Source organism: Macrobrachium rosenbergii, chromosome 2, assembly GCF_040412425.1.
Source record: "Macrobrachium rosenbergii isolate ZJJX-2024 chromosome 2, ASM4041242v1, whole genome shotgun sequence".
NCBI lineage: Eukaryota > Metazoa > Arthropoda > Malacostraca > Decapoda > Palaemonidae > Macrobrachium > Macrobrachium rosenbergii.
This window is the reverse complement of record NC_089742.1, coordinates 19,480,819-19,495,818: the sequence shown is the minus strand read 5'-3', so window position 1 is coordinate 19,495,818 and position 15,000 is coordinate 19,480,819.

The window sequence follows — 15,000 nt, the reverse complement described above, 5'->3', positions numbered from 1 at the left end:
GATCCACAGTTTGATTGTCAAAGCTTGCTATCCTTCCTGCCTTCTTAAAAATCTTGGTTCATATATCATCATTAGTAATTTATTACAAAAGCATGAAGACCAGCAGCCTGAGCATGAAAAACAACCCGGCCCCTGCAGTGCAGGACCCATTGAAGAAAACCAACGTGGTCTACCAATACGAATGCCCTGTTCGGGAATGCTCCGGCGCCTACGTAGATTGGGATGACCAAGATGAGATTTTCCAAGAGGATCTCCTGCCATGCTTAGGAAGGTGCCATCCACAATCACAACAAGAACATTCACAATATTAGAATAATCCGTAAGGATATAAATCCTAATATCGGAATAATTGATGAGGCAACAGACCACCGCCGCCTCCGCCTCCTGGAGGTCCTGAACATCGGAAAGGAGAGACCTAGCCTCAACACCACGCAGCAGACATCCCTTCTCCCAATGGTGGCACGTAGAGCGCCGCCCGCCAGAACTCCCCAGAGCCGGTTGAACGAACCAATCAGGTGGCGCCCCCATCTACCGACAGTGACCTTCCCTATACTACCCTCCCTGTCTCCAACATGCGCATGCGGAGACCAGTGCGAGCATCGACCTCTAGGAGACAGTTTGACACAGGGGCTTAATCCCTTGAATCAGCCTATGAAAATTCAGCCCTCACAACACGGGACACCCGGGACACTATAAATAGCGTCTGATGACCCCATTCCAACTAGAACAAGCCCACCCCTCCTTGAGAATGAACCGATGATACGTTGGAAACGTTGGAATTCTGCTACGCCCTCAGAACAACGACGGAGATACTACACAAGAATGCAACAAATCCTGATTTCCAGATAACTCAACGACGATCAAACACCACTTTTAACTTCCATTTGTTTTATGCAATAAAATTAGTATTTCAAGAAACCAATTCCTTATCCAGACTATGAACATCGGCCAGTTATTAACAAATATCAGCCCTGACGAGAAGAAAATAATAAGAAAAACTGAGAAGACCATATATAAAATCTATTCCACTGATGCTGTCATTCTCTTTAAGAAGACTTATTATTATTATTATTATTATTATTATTATTATTATTATTATTATTATTATTATTATTTAGTGATGTTTATTAGGTAGTTCTTATTGAATGTCGATTATTATTATATATTCCTATTTAGTGATCAATTTAGACATTATTATTATTATTATTATTATTATTATTATTATTATTATTATTATTATTATTATTAGTATTATTATTATTATTATTATTATTATTATTATTATTATTATTATTATTATTCAGAACATGAACCCTATTCTTATGGGACAAGCTCATTTGGGCCGTTAACTTGAAATTGAAGCTCCCAACGAATATCGTACTCGTCTGAAAGAAGTAACAGATGGTAATAGGAAATGCAGAAAGCAGATATCAGTTATTAAAAGAAAAATAACGAATGAATAAATAATTAAATGAAAATGGAAGTAGATTACAAGTTGCATATGATAATCAGAGCTGCCTCATTTCTTTATATACTGATATGTATCTTGTACTTTTAACTAAATATTTATGGTACTACACTCCTAACGTTTGGATAAACAAAACTTTGCGCAAAGTAGTAAAAGTTATCCCTTAAGATATTTATCAAGTCTCCCTCCTTAACCCTACAGTAAACAAACACAATTCTATTTACTTCTCTCGGTTCAGAGAAAGAAGGGCCTCTCATCGACAACTTTTTCGTGTTTAGAAAGAATACTTGACACAAAAGATCCAACTTAAATACATTTAAGAAATTAAACTCACAAGAAACGTCTCAGTTGCTTTTTGAGGAGACGACAGAATGGGTAAAGTGATAAATTAAGGACAATATGTAATTTAAAGGAATGTGTAGTCACAATGAATATTTGAAGGATAGTAAATAAATATTATGGTATTTTGGTAATTCCACATTTTAGAATCATTGTGAATATCATGATTAATATTCATGCATACAATATATGATCTTGTTATGAAAGCGTTATCATTATTTTTATCATAACTATCATCCTTGGAATAAAAACCATGTACGGACTAGGTTATTTAGCTTTCAGTTTCCTTTGGCGGAGATGGGTTGATTTCGAACATAAGTGTAAGACTTTAGTTCGAAATGAATATGTACAGCGGAGTCCAAAGCAACCTCTCTTGTGAGCGGAGGATAAGTCTCTGGAATTACAGCATCCAGCCTGAAAGGCATAGGTTCGAAGCCTTGCCAGGGCAATTGTACTTAGAATATATATTTTCCGTTTGGTATAAGATATTCCCAAGAAAAAGTGAACTTGATAATGAGAGGTATTTTTAGCTGATAATTTGTAAGAATAAAATAACCTATTATATAAATATATATATATATATATATATATATATATATATATATATATATATATATATATATATATATATATATATATATATATATATATATATATATATATATATATATATACATATATACACATAAACACTACACATATATATATATGTGTGTGTGTATGTATATTATGAACATTTGTTTAATGGAAGTTAACGGTTTTTTATTCGCAATTCTCTTCCTTCTTGGTGTTAGATCAAGAGGAATTAACAATTTTCAAGAATTTATAAGACGACAGTGCGGATTACAGTTGCTTAGTAAATGTTGGAAATTAGAGAAACTCACGAATAAGTATGAAAAACCAAACTAGACTTGGAAATTCTACAGCATTGTCAGTTAAACATTAAACACTTTGTTAGGTTTAAAGTGTATAAGTCTTCGTTATATCATCCTGAGTTTTATGTTGATGCAACAAGACATCTTGAAATAGAAATCACAAGTAAACACAAGAGCATAGAACGGTTAAAAAACTTAGGTAACTTCCATAAAACAAATGTTCATAATTCCATGTCATTGTTAGACAAGATTATTTTTACTGGTCTTTTTAACAAAACGGTATTTAATTTTAATAAGGAGGTAATTGACAGACAAAATAGGAAATTGAAAAGGTTGAGTGTTGTTGTTCCTAAGTTTTGCAAAAGTTTGTGCACTGTTTTGAACTTCTCAAAAAGGATTCTGTCAGAGAGGGAAGAATTCTTGCTGTCCTTGGGTTTAGGTTTCTGTTTGCCTAATTTCAGACCTAACTACCAACAGTTCTTTTTACCAATTGAATCGCTCTTTCACCGTATTAAGACTTTGCCTTTCGACACCGATTTGAGTATGCTGCAGTCCCAGATTTCATCCTTGGCTCATCGCGCATTTAACAATTTAAAAACGAGGTGGACTCCCTTTTTCAACAAGGACGACTTCAATATTTTAAAGAACCTGGAGAAAGAGGAGGACATCGTATTAACAAAACCAGATAAAGGTAAGGGTCTTGTCATTCTAGACAAAAATGAATACTTAAATAAAATGGAGGATATTTTGAATGATCAAACTAAATCCGAAAAATAGGCGTACCTGACTATTACTATATTTTCAGAGCAGAGGATAAAATTAATAGATTTTTAAGAACACACACACAAAAAAAAAAAACCTTGTCAATGATAATACTTACCAAGTCTTCTTTTCCACCGGTTCATCATATGGTGTTTTGTATGGTCTCCCCAAGATCCACAAAGAGGGAGTCCCTTTACGCCCAATCCTCTCCTCACGGAATACGCCACATTATAAATTACCCAAATTTCTTGTTCCCTTGTTAGAACCCTTAAAAGCAATCTTTTGATAACCAATTCCACTAAGTTTAAAAAGGACATTCTCAGGCAAGACTCAGACTTATATATGGTAAGCTTAGACGAGGAATCCTTATTTACAAATGCCCCGGTGGGAGAGACTATTGATATAATATTAAGCAAACTTTTTACTGATGACGATGCAATTTTTAATAATTTTAGTAGAACATTTTTTAAACAGCTTTTAGAGCTGGCCATGCTGGACACGACCTTTGTCTTCAATGACATTTTGTATAAACATTGAAGGGATGGCCTTGGGGTCACCACTTGGTCCAATTTTTTGCTATCATCTTCATGTGCTCCGTGGAGGACCGCATAATAGAAGAATGTCCCATTAGGTTCCGCTCTCTATTTTATCGAAGATACGTTGACGATACGTTCTCCCTATTTCGTTATGAATGTCATGCAGTGTCCTTTCTGGAGTTCGTCAACCGGCAACATCCAAACATAAGGTTTACTATGGAGAAGGAGGTAAATAACAAACTTCCCTTCCTTGATCTTATTATTTCCAGATATGACTCAGGATTTTACACAGGTGTGTATAGAAAAAATACATTTACTGGTCTGGGAATGAATTTTTATAGTTCTTGTTTCTTTAATTTTAAACTGAACTCTATTTTAAACCTCCTCCATAGGGTTTATACCGACTCGTCAAACTGGATGAGCTTCCACGACGAGATATTCTTTTTAGTGAAACATTTCAGTAATAACTGTTTTCCTTCACGACTTTTTTTCAGATCCCTAAACAAATTGCTAATGCAGAAAATGACTCAAGCAACACCTGAATCGACTGTGCCGAAACTGAAGATGTATGCAAGTTTCCCTTTCGTGCATGATGATACTTTTAGGAAAAAATGCACAGCCATTATTCAAAAGAGTTTTCCAGATTTGAATATGAAAATCATTCCGAAAAATCCCTTAACAATAGGGTCTCTGTTTAGAGTCAAAGACCGGTTCAGTCCTCTGCTTTCGTCCAGCGTCGTTTACAATTATACTTGCCAGGGATGTGATCACCGGATATACGTGGGATGCACGAGGAGGCTGTTGAAGGTCCGCATAGATTCCCGCAGGGGCATAGGTCACAGAACAGGTAGAAGGTTATCTAATCCTGAACAATCAAATATACGTAATCATTCAAAATTATGTAAAACTTATATTGACAGCTAGGATTTTTCCATCTTAGGCCAAGTGAAGAACAACAACGATTTAACCATCCTGGAATCCATAATCATTAAAAACACTATACCGTCGTTAAATACTCAATCGTCTTCAGTAAAACTGTTAATAACCTAGTTTGGGCAACTGGTTTTCCTCACTCTGTTTTTATTTATATACGTTAGTCTTCCTCTTTCTTTCATATAGGTAGGTTGTTTTAAGATTTTCGTGAACTCCTTTTACTTATAATGGAATTTTCTTGGAATGAGGTGTTTTGGTTTAAATGTTTTTACTTCATAAAGAACTGTTCCCATTGCATATATCCATAAATTAATTTGTTATTAATGTTCGCAAATTATATTTTATAGCCTTGAAAATGCGACTTGGAATTCGTCGCGAAACGTCAGCATTGGAAATAAACTGTTTGAGGATGAGGATGCCTTTCCCTTTTACCTCCTTCGTGATGTATACTTCGAGCCTCAGCTCCTGCCCTTATATATATATGTATATATATATATATATATATATATATATATATATATATATATATATATATATATATATATATATATATATATATATATATATATATATATATATATATGCATGTATGTATATATATGAGAAATGGCACCATTATTACAAATTTCGGTTTAATAGACAGATGGAGGGATTAATGCCTCAAATAATATGTATGTATATGTATGTGTGTGTATATATATATGTATATGTATATATGCAAAATAAAAACGGACAATCAACATACCTAAACCGTTTTATTGTACAAGAAAGGACAGCGGTTAAGCAATGAACCATTGCATTTTATTGTAATAATGGCTGCAATGATGAATCAGTTTTTGTTTAATAAAACAGGGACGTCACTATATAAAATTATAAAGATAAGAAAAAACAAATACATACATTTCTTAATATACATATATATATATATATATATATATATATATATATATATATATATATATATATATATATATATATATATATATATATATATATATATATATATATATATATATATATATATATATATATATATATATATATATATAATAAGTATACCTCCTAGTTTTACCCTGAATGTCACTGATCTGATTAACTCTCTCTCTCTCTCTCTCTCTCTCTCTCTCTTAGACTTATTGCTTTTCCGTCAGTTATATCCGGGTAAGCCTCTTGGTTTTATTTTGCAATTTCATATTTCATTTCTTAGTATGTATGCTGTTGTATTGTCATATGAGATCTCATTTCTCTGCATCAATACTATTATCCTGTTCTTTGTTTTGTTATTTTTATCACCTGAAATAAATTTTCTTCTAACTTATTTTCCTCATCAGCCTTTTCCTCATTTTCTTCAACTCAACTATCGTACATTACAGTCTTGAAGCTTAATAGATTGTCTAACCATAAGGGTTATCTAAATATATATCCTTTTTTTATATATATGTACTTCTGCATATATATATTGGTATATATATATAGCATTTCCTATATCAAGTTTTATATATATAATGCTATACCATATATTACATATATTGCATGTTTGTGCATTCGTTTTCCTATGTGCATGTGTGGGATCAGTATGTTCATCTATTCTGTTGTATCAATTTTTTTGTTAGAATGTGTTGATTGGTGTATATATTCTTTATATATCTATTGATCATATTTATTTATATTCCTTCAATTATTTATTATATTTATATGCTACTTATATATATAGGATCATATATTTCACTATGTCTGTGTGTGTTTGTGTGTCTTTTTGTGTGGAGTTGTTAATGTCTCAATGATCCCCAGTCCCTATCAACTCATCATTTGTCTAGTCTGCTAGGCAATTAAATTCCTCCATGTTTTGCCATGTTGTTGCTAGATGCTCCATGATGCTCAATTTTAATATTTCATTGAAAAAATACATTTCAGCCGATGTTTTATATATATTCTGATTTATTTAATCATACAGTTCATAAACACTTCTAGCTAAATATCATCACTATCATATGTTATATATATGATGGGTTGATTATTCAGACCGTGAATGTGTGTCTTCAGACCAAGTGTGTGTGTGTGAAGAACATCTGAAATCTTATTAACAGTCCATTCCAAAGCAAGTGAAAACATATATATATATATCAAATATATAAAATACAATTTCTATAGTAAGAATATAAATTTCAGAAATAAATGAACCTTAAACAAAGACTGGGAAAACCCTGAATGACAACTGATAATATCTAAATACTCTCTTCTCTATTATATAAAATATTAGAAAAGTCTGGATAAATATCTACTGAAGCTCTTTCCCATCAGTATGTATATCCAGGACAAAGGATCTGTTCAGATTTTATTTTGGGTTGTCAAAAGCTTTCAAATTTTAATTCTTCATATGTATTCTGAAGTAACTAAAATGTAGGGTCTAACGAGTTTCTCTGCATCCATGCTCTTATCCTATTCTTTGTAAAAGTTATTGTTTTACAAAATATTTAATCAAAACCCCATTTTATTTTTACTCATCTTCCAAAAAAGATCATTTTCTTAATACTAGATATTTGCTACATTGAAGTCTTGACTTAATAGCATTGTCTATCCATATTAGACATGTTGAGAAAATAATTTAGTCCTACAATTGATTTTGCTGTAATGATACAGAAATGTAGGGATGAGTTAGTACGGACATGGCAATGCACAGCATTTCCTTATCAGGTTTTGTGGATTTACAAAGCCTCTACCACACATTACTGCTTGTATGCTTTAGGCATTTGTTTTAGCCTATTGCATCAATCAGTTTATTCAAAAAAATCCATATTCACCTTGGTTTTATTTTCATTTTGGCTTGGAATGTGCCTGATTTAGTATGATTTTCAGAAATAAAAAAATTGATCATTGGATCATATATAAATTTGGTATTCCTTCAAAAAAATTTCATTATGTTTTCTGCTACAAATGTTCCAGCTTGAAGGATTAAAGCTAATGACTTATTTTTGTTTGTATTTGTATCTAAATTGGATGGATTTTGGTCTCAAATTGAAAAGAAAAGCAACAGCTCCTAATATGCCAAATGATGCATATTGGTAGTCTGGACGTAAAAAAATTTTTTTTTCCATCTTTTAAATCGCTATTGTTGCTAGACTTCCCGTTTGTTGCAAAATGCTCAATTTTGAATATTACGAAAAAATACATTTTAGCCGACAATTTTTATCGACTATTTCTGACTTTGATTAAAATTGACCGACAGTTCACAAACATTTCTAGCTAAAGATCACTTGAAAATATTTCAAAACTTATAAAAGCAACAAAACCATCGTTGATTATTTTTGATTCGAGAATGAGCATGTTCTATATAAACCAAGAACGGGCACTAATATAAAACGGGAAGAAACATTACGACAAAGTGAAGATCTCTAGATGTTCGGCAGTCCATTCCAAAGCAAGTTTGCTAAAACAGAGATAAGTGCTAAGAGTCGAAAAAAATGAAGGATATGATTGAAAATACAAATTCTATAGTTTTAGAATATAAATTGTTTTTACCATTTCGAAATAAATTTGAAGAATTAAACAAAGACTGGGAAAACAAATATTTCGTAATTGATAATATACCAGTAAATACGGGTTGTTTTTATTATATTTTAAAATATTAGATAAAACTTTATGTAACGACTAATATATACAAAGAAGAAAAATGAAAATTTCTGAGTCATTGCATACCGTGAGACAGAAAAGTTTTGCTCAAAAATTCAGAAAATCGAAATATTGTGCAAAAGAAAATGAATGCATGGAAAGTGATGGAACTAAAATGTAAGATTTTAGAAAATTGCAGAACAAAAGATTATATAGTCAAAAGAAAAAGGTTGAAAAATCGGACCTTTAGAAGAAAAGAAATCGATATAAGCTAAAAATATTGTTTTTGTTGTAACCCCAAAATTTTTACATATTTTTATATAAAACTAAAAAGATGAATAAAAAAGAGTGCAAAAATACGACAAAATGACTAAGAACTTCTGAAATTTTCAGCCGATTAACGCGGATGAAAAAAGGAAATATAAATCGAAATATTGTTAGACTTACAATTTGATATAAGATTGAATTTACTGGACCTAGAATTTTTGGTAAATGAAGTTAATTGATTTTAGTAAATAAGAGATTGAAATTTTTGTCAATATTTATCGGACATAGATATTTTAGTCGACTTAGCCATCTTGTCGGCGTTTATTAATGAAATTAAAAATGGATCACCAGCAGGACCAGATGCGCATACCTGCCATTTTGTTAAAGAAAGTGGTTCATTCAATTGCAAAGCCTCTTGATATTATTAAGACAAAGTGTAGATACAGGCAAGATTTATGATGAGCATAAATTAGCATATATTACTCCTATTTTCAAAGGTGGATTAAGACTAGAGGCAAATAATTATAGGCCTGTGAGTCTGACATCTCATATTATGAAAGTTTATGAAAGGGTAATGAAGAAAAATATAATGAAACATTTAATGAAAAATCATTTGTTTAATATAGGACAACATGGTTTTGTACCCTGAAAAAGTACACAAAAAACCAACTGTTTGTCCACCATGAAAGCATATATAAAAATATTATAAATGAAAAAGATACAGATGTGGTTTACCTAGACTTTGCAAAAGCTTTTGACAAGGTAGACAATAATATATTGGCAAAAAAAAAAACAGAAAATATAACATTATGGGCAAAGTAGGAAGATGGATAAAAAAAATTTTACATAACAGAAACCAGATAGTGAATGCAAACAATGAGAAATTGGATGAAGCTAAGGTAATATCCGGTCTACCACAAGGCACAGTGTTAGCTGCATTGCTGTTTGTGATTATGATTGCAGACATAGAAAGTAATGTTAAGGACTTGGTAGTGAGAAGTTTTGCCGATGACACAAGAATAAGTAGAGAACTTACTTGTGATGAAGATAGGAACTCACTACAAAGAGACCTAAACAAAATATATAAATGGGCAGATGTAAATAGGATGGTATTTAAATCTGATAAATTTAAATCAATAAACTATGGTGATAAAGAAGGAATGCTATATGCATATAAAGGACCTAATAACGAGACAATCACAAATAAGGAAGCAGTTAAAGACCTTGGTGTGATGTTGAATAGGAATATGTTATGCAATGATCAAATAGCAATACTACCGGAAAAATGCAAAGCAAAAATGGGAATGCTGTTCCGGCACTTCAAAACAAGAAAAGCCGAACACATGATTATGCATTATAAAACGTACGTATGTAGTCCACTTGAATATTGTAATATAATATGGTACCCACACTACCCAAAGGATATTGCACAAATAGAGAGTGTACAAAGGTCCTTTACAGCTAGAACAGCAGAAGTTAAGGACCTTGACTACTGGGAAAGATTACAATTCTTAAATTTATATAGTCTCGAAAGGAGAAGAGAACACTACATGATAATCCAGGCATGGGAACAGATAAAAGGAATTACCAAAAACATCATGGAGCTAAAAATATCATAAAGAGCAAGCAGAGATAGATTAATAGTGCCCAGAACTATACCAGGAAAACTAAGGAAAGCACACAGGGCATTAATCCACTACGCACCAGCATTGATAATGCAGTGTCTATTCAATGCGCTACCAGTTCATCTGAGGAACATATCAGGAATGAGCATAGATGCGTTTAAGAATAAGCTCGACAAATATCTAAGATGCATCCCAGACCATCCAAGATTGGAATTTCAAAATATACTGGAAGATGCATTAGCAATTCTTAGGTGCCTTACACTGAGGGACCTGGGGCAACCCGAACAAACTGTAAGGTCTGTAAGGTAAGCTCTTTATCTCAGTCTTTCCCTCTTTCCTCCCAACACCCCCTCTATTCTCTCTCTCTCTCTCTCTCTCTCTCTCTCTCTCTCTCTCTCCCTTTTTTGTTAAGATAGTTGCTTCAGTTACATTGCCCAGCATTTTTGACATTTTATATTTCAACCCTTCTCACCAAACTTTCCCATTGTGGCTGAACTTGGAATTAAAGGGCATCAGGAGTGTGACTATTCATCTCAGTGACCTCGACAACTATAGAATAAACACTAATATCTGTCATTTTTACATTTTATTTTTCACCCCTTCTCACAACTCATTTTTCTTTGCTCATTCTCTGATGCATATGTGTAATTATGGTTATATGATATTATTGTTGTTTTCCTCTCACTATGGCTTGTTCCAGGTAATATATATACATGCACACACACACACACACACACACACACACACACACATATATATATATATATATATATATATATATATATATATATATATATATATATATATATATATATATATATATATATATATATATATATATATATATATATATATATTATATACATATATACTGATTAATGCATCCCTGTAGTCCTGAGTTCCTGTCCTATATATTGGTTTTCGAGCCCACGGGACGGCATATATATATTATTATCAACTAAAAATTCCTTCGATAAATATATATATATATATATATATATATATATATATATATATATATATATATATATATATATATATATATATATATATATATATATATATATATATATATATATATATATATATATATATATATATATACATATATTGCATTTTTCTGCTTTGCTTTAATTTGTATATATATTTTATCTGTCCTCTGAAGCCTTTATCTTCCTGATCGTAACACTGCTAAAGCTTCTGCGCTGTCCTTCTTGGCTTTCTCCAACATATATATATATATATATATATATATATATATATATATATATATTATATATAATATATATATACAGGTAGGGAGCCCCACCACACACAAATGGAAAGTTATGAAGTTTTTGCTATATCCTATCTCCAAATACATTATATTAAGTTTCTATTAAGCTGTTTTTCATTTTACATTTCTTGTAATTTCAGACTGAATGACAGAGTTAGATACAGCCATGGCTAACAACTCGGAGACAAGCAGATGGATTGACTGAATCCGGGCTATAACCTTGAGAGAGGCCAGGGATGCTGGCACATCCTTCATTTCACGTTCCTGCATAGCTAAATACATTGAAAGAGATGAATCCTTTGTTAAAAGAAACTGGAACAAAAATCCATATGACTGTTGTCACAAAAAGAGTGAGAATCTTGGGAGGCCTGAAGTCCTTTCTCAGGAGTCAAAAGACATCATAGCTGAGGCAGTGGATAGACCAAGAAAGTCTTTACGTAAATTGGCGCTTGAACTAGAAACGAAAAGGGGAAAGAAGAGAAGTTATAGTGCTGTATAGCGTGAGTTGAAAAAATCTGGTATCAAGTCGTTTCATGCTATCAGCAAGCACAATATCACTCAACAACAGAGAGAACACCATGCATGATTTTGTGGTTCATTTCTTAAAGACTGGGATGAAGCTGACTTTCTCCATGTCGTCGCATCAGATGAATTCTTCATTTACACAGTCAGGAAGCCAAATCATAAAAATGACATCCTTTGGGCAGCAAAGTTGGATGATATCAGCTATGACGTGCGCCATCGCCAAGTGGGAATTTTTCTCTGTTTCACAGCCAAACGGTTAATGTGGATCATCATAGAAAAAGGACAGTAATGGAATGGCGAATACTTCAGTGAAACTGTGCTTACTGGTGGAGTATTTCCTTTCCTGAAAATGTGTTATCTGTTGAAGAAGTCACATTTTTGTATGATAAGGCATCATGTTTCAAGGCTCTTCAGACACAGGAGCTGCTTTGAAACAGTGGTATCAGTTTCTTCCCTTCAAATGAATTTACAGGTAGCTCCCCTGACCTTAATGTGTGTGAAAACATTGTTAGTATCTTATAGGATCATGTTGAAGAGTGCACAGTGAACTATGATGGTATATCAAGCCTTGACGACCTGTGAAGAGAGGTGACCAAAGTGCTCAGGGAAATGGAGTTTGAGTCTCAACTTTTTTTGCAATTTGCTGAAATCATACCCCTCAAGAATGCAGGCTGTGGTACAGACAGATGGAGGCGACACAAAATATTAAATACACAGAGAGAAACTGAAATAAATACCTGTTCTGAATTACTTTTGTTTTTGTCCATATCAATTTTAGTTTATACTGTAGAGGGGGAAGGCAGGGGTGCTCTAATTTCGAAACACCCTGTATACATACATATACTGTATATGAGTGTGTGTTTTTTAAATGTTAGATTTTTATGTGAGAGAAATAGTAAGAATGCTGAGAAATAAGCCGTATTTGAACGTAAAATGTTAATGAAAATCATGCTGTGCACTCAGTGCCTACGAAATACCAATTACAACACTTCCATATAATGTTAAATTAATCGGAGATCTTTCATCATCGTGCTCTTTATATGTAGAGAAAACCGATCTCTTTTAATTTAGAATGAAGATACTTGCTCTGAAGTGTGTGCCACAGTAGACGTAAGGAAAAATTAACCCTGAAATACTATTCTCTTTTAGCTTCTTTATTAGTATACTCACTGTTACTTTTTTTACTGTGAGTATATGCAAGGAAGAGCGAAAATAAACATGACTGTTGAAAGTCCTGGAAGATCAGTTAAGTAATTTTTTGAGGACTTTTCCTCTCCTCAGCTCTACAGTAAACAAACACACTTGTATTTACTTTTGTTGGTTCCGAGTCAGAAAGGCATTTCCCTGTGAACTTCATCGTGTTTCGTGGAACTATTTTACTTTACCTAAAACTACTTTTATTTTCTAATGTGAGCGTATGTAATGGTATGAATACCTGATTACGTTTTTAATAAGAGTTGCCCTATGTAACCTCCATATAGAAAGGAAGTATGGGTAATAAATATGTTTAAGTTTCTGAAAGAAAATATTTTTACGATAGGTGTATTGTATCTGATCGATGGAAAATGACACAACCCATGAGAACGATACGCTTGAATGTTTCAATAGGCACACTTGTTTAGAAAAAAAAAATAATAATAGGAGAATAGGTGGTAGTAACTAATTACTGTATCCTTGCTGGATAATTAAATGACGTTTATTACTGTTATCATTTGTTTTTCTTCCTTTAACGTATTTTTTTTTTACTTAGATATTGGAAAGTAGTAACGTTTTACCTCAACCTCATCCAGTTCAACATATTTTTCAAGGAGACAAATCTAGCGACAAGATGCCGAAAGTTAGTAGTCAAATAAACTGTCTGAGATGAATGTGACACACACACATGTATATGTATATGTATATGTATATGTATATGTATATGTATATATATATATATATATATATATATATATATATATATATATATATATATATATATATATATATATATATATATATATATATATATATATATATATATATATATATGTGTGTGTGTGTGTGTGTGTGTGTGTGTGTGTGTGTGTGTGTGTGTATCTGTGTGCTTGCGTATTTGTGTGCGTAGAAATACAGGAGAATGATTAAGATAGTGAAAAAGGAAGTGTGAGAGATAAAAAAAAAAGGCTGAGTCAGAGAGAAAGTCTAATGGAGAAATGAATTGCAGAATAAAAAAAAATGCAAATGGATAGATGCTATCTGAAGCGACTGCAGTCACAAGTCGATAGAATCACTGTTGAAGATCTGTTGAACGTGGCACATAGATAAGAGGAGGGGTTGAATGAAGCATAAAAGGAAAAGATTTGTTCAGTTTTAGGAATTCTGAGAAAAGGACTCTTCAGCAATTAAGGAGAGTTCATGAATGGAAGAACTCCAGATCTTAATAAATTGTTAATGAAATAGTGCGGTACAGTGTTTACGTCATGGTTGAATGACTGAATATATGCTGCTTTGCAAAAGAACTTTATATGAGAGAAAAAAAATATATATATATATATATATATATATATATATATATATATATATATATATATATATATATATATATATATATATATATATATATATATATATATATATATATATATATATATATATATATATATATATACATATTCATATAGCATACCAGGAATTTGTTTATCAATTTTGATTGGGAAAGCACGGATGGTGATAGAAGAATTGATAGGGGAAGAATAAAGTGTGAGTATATGAACAAAAAGGTATATTGCTTAATGGTTACTATGAA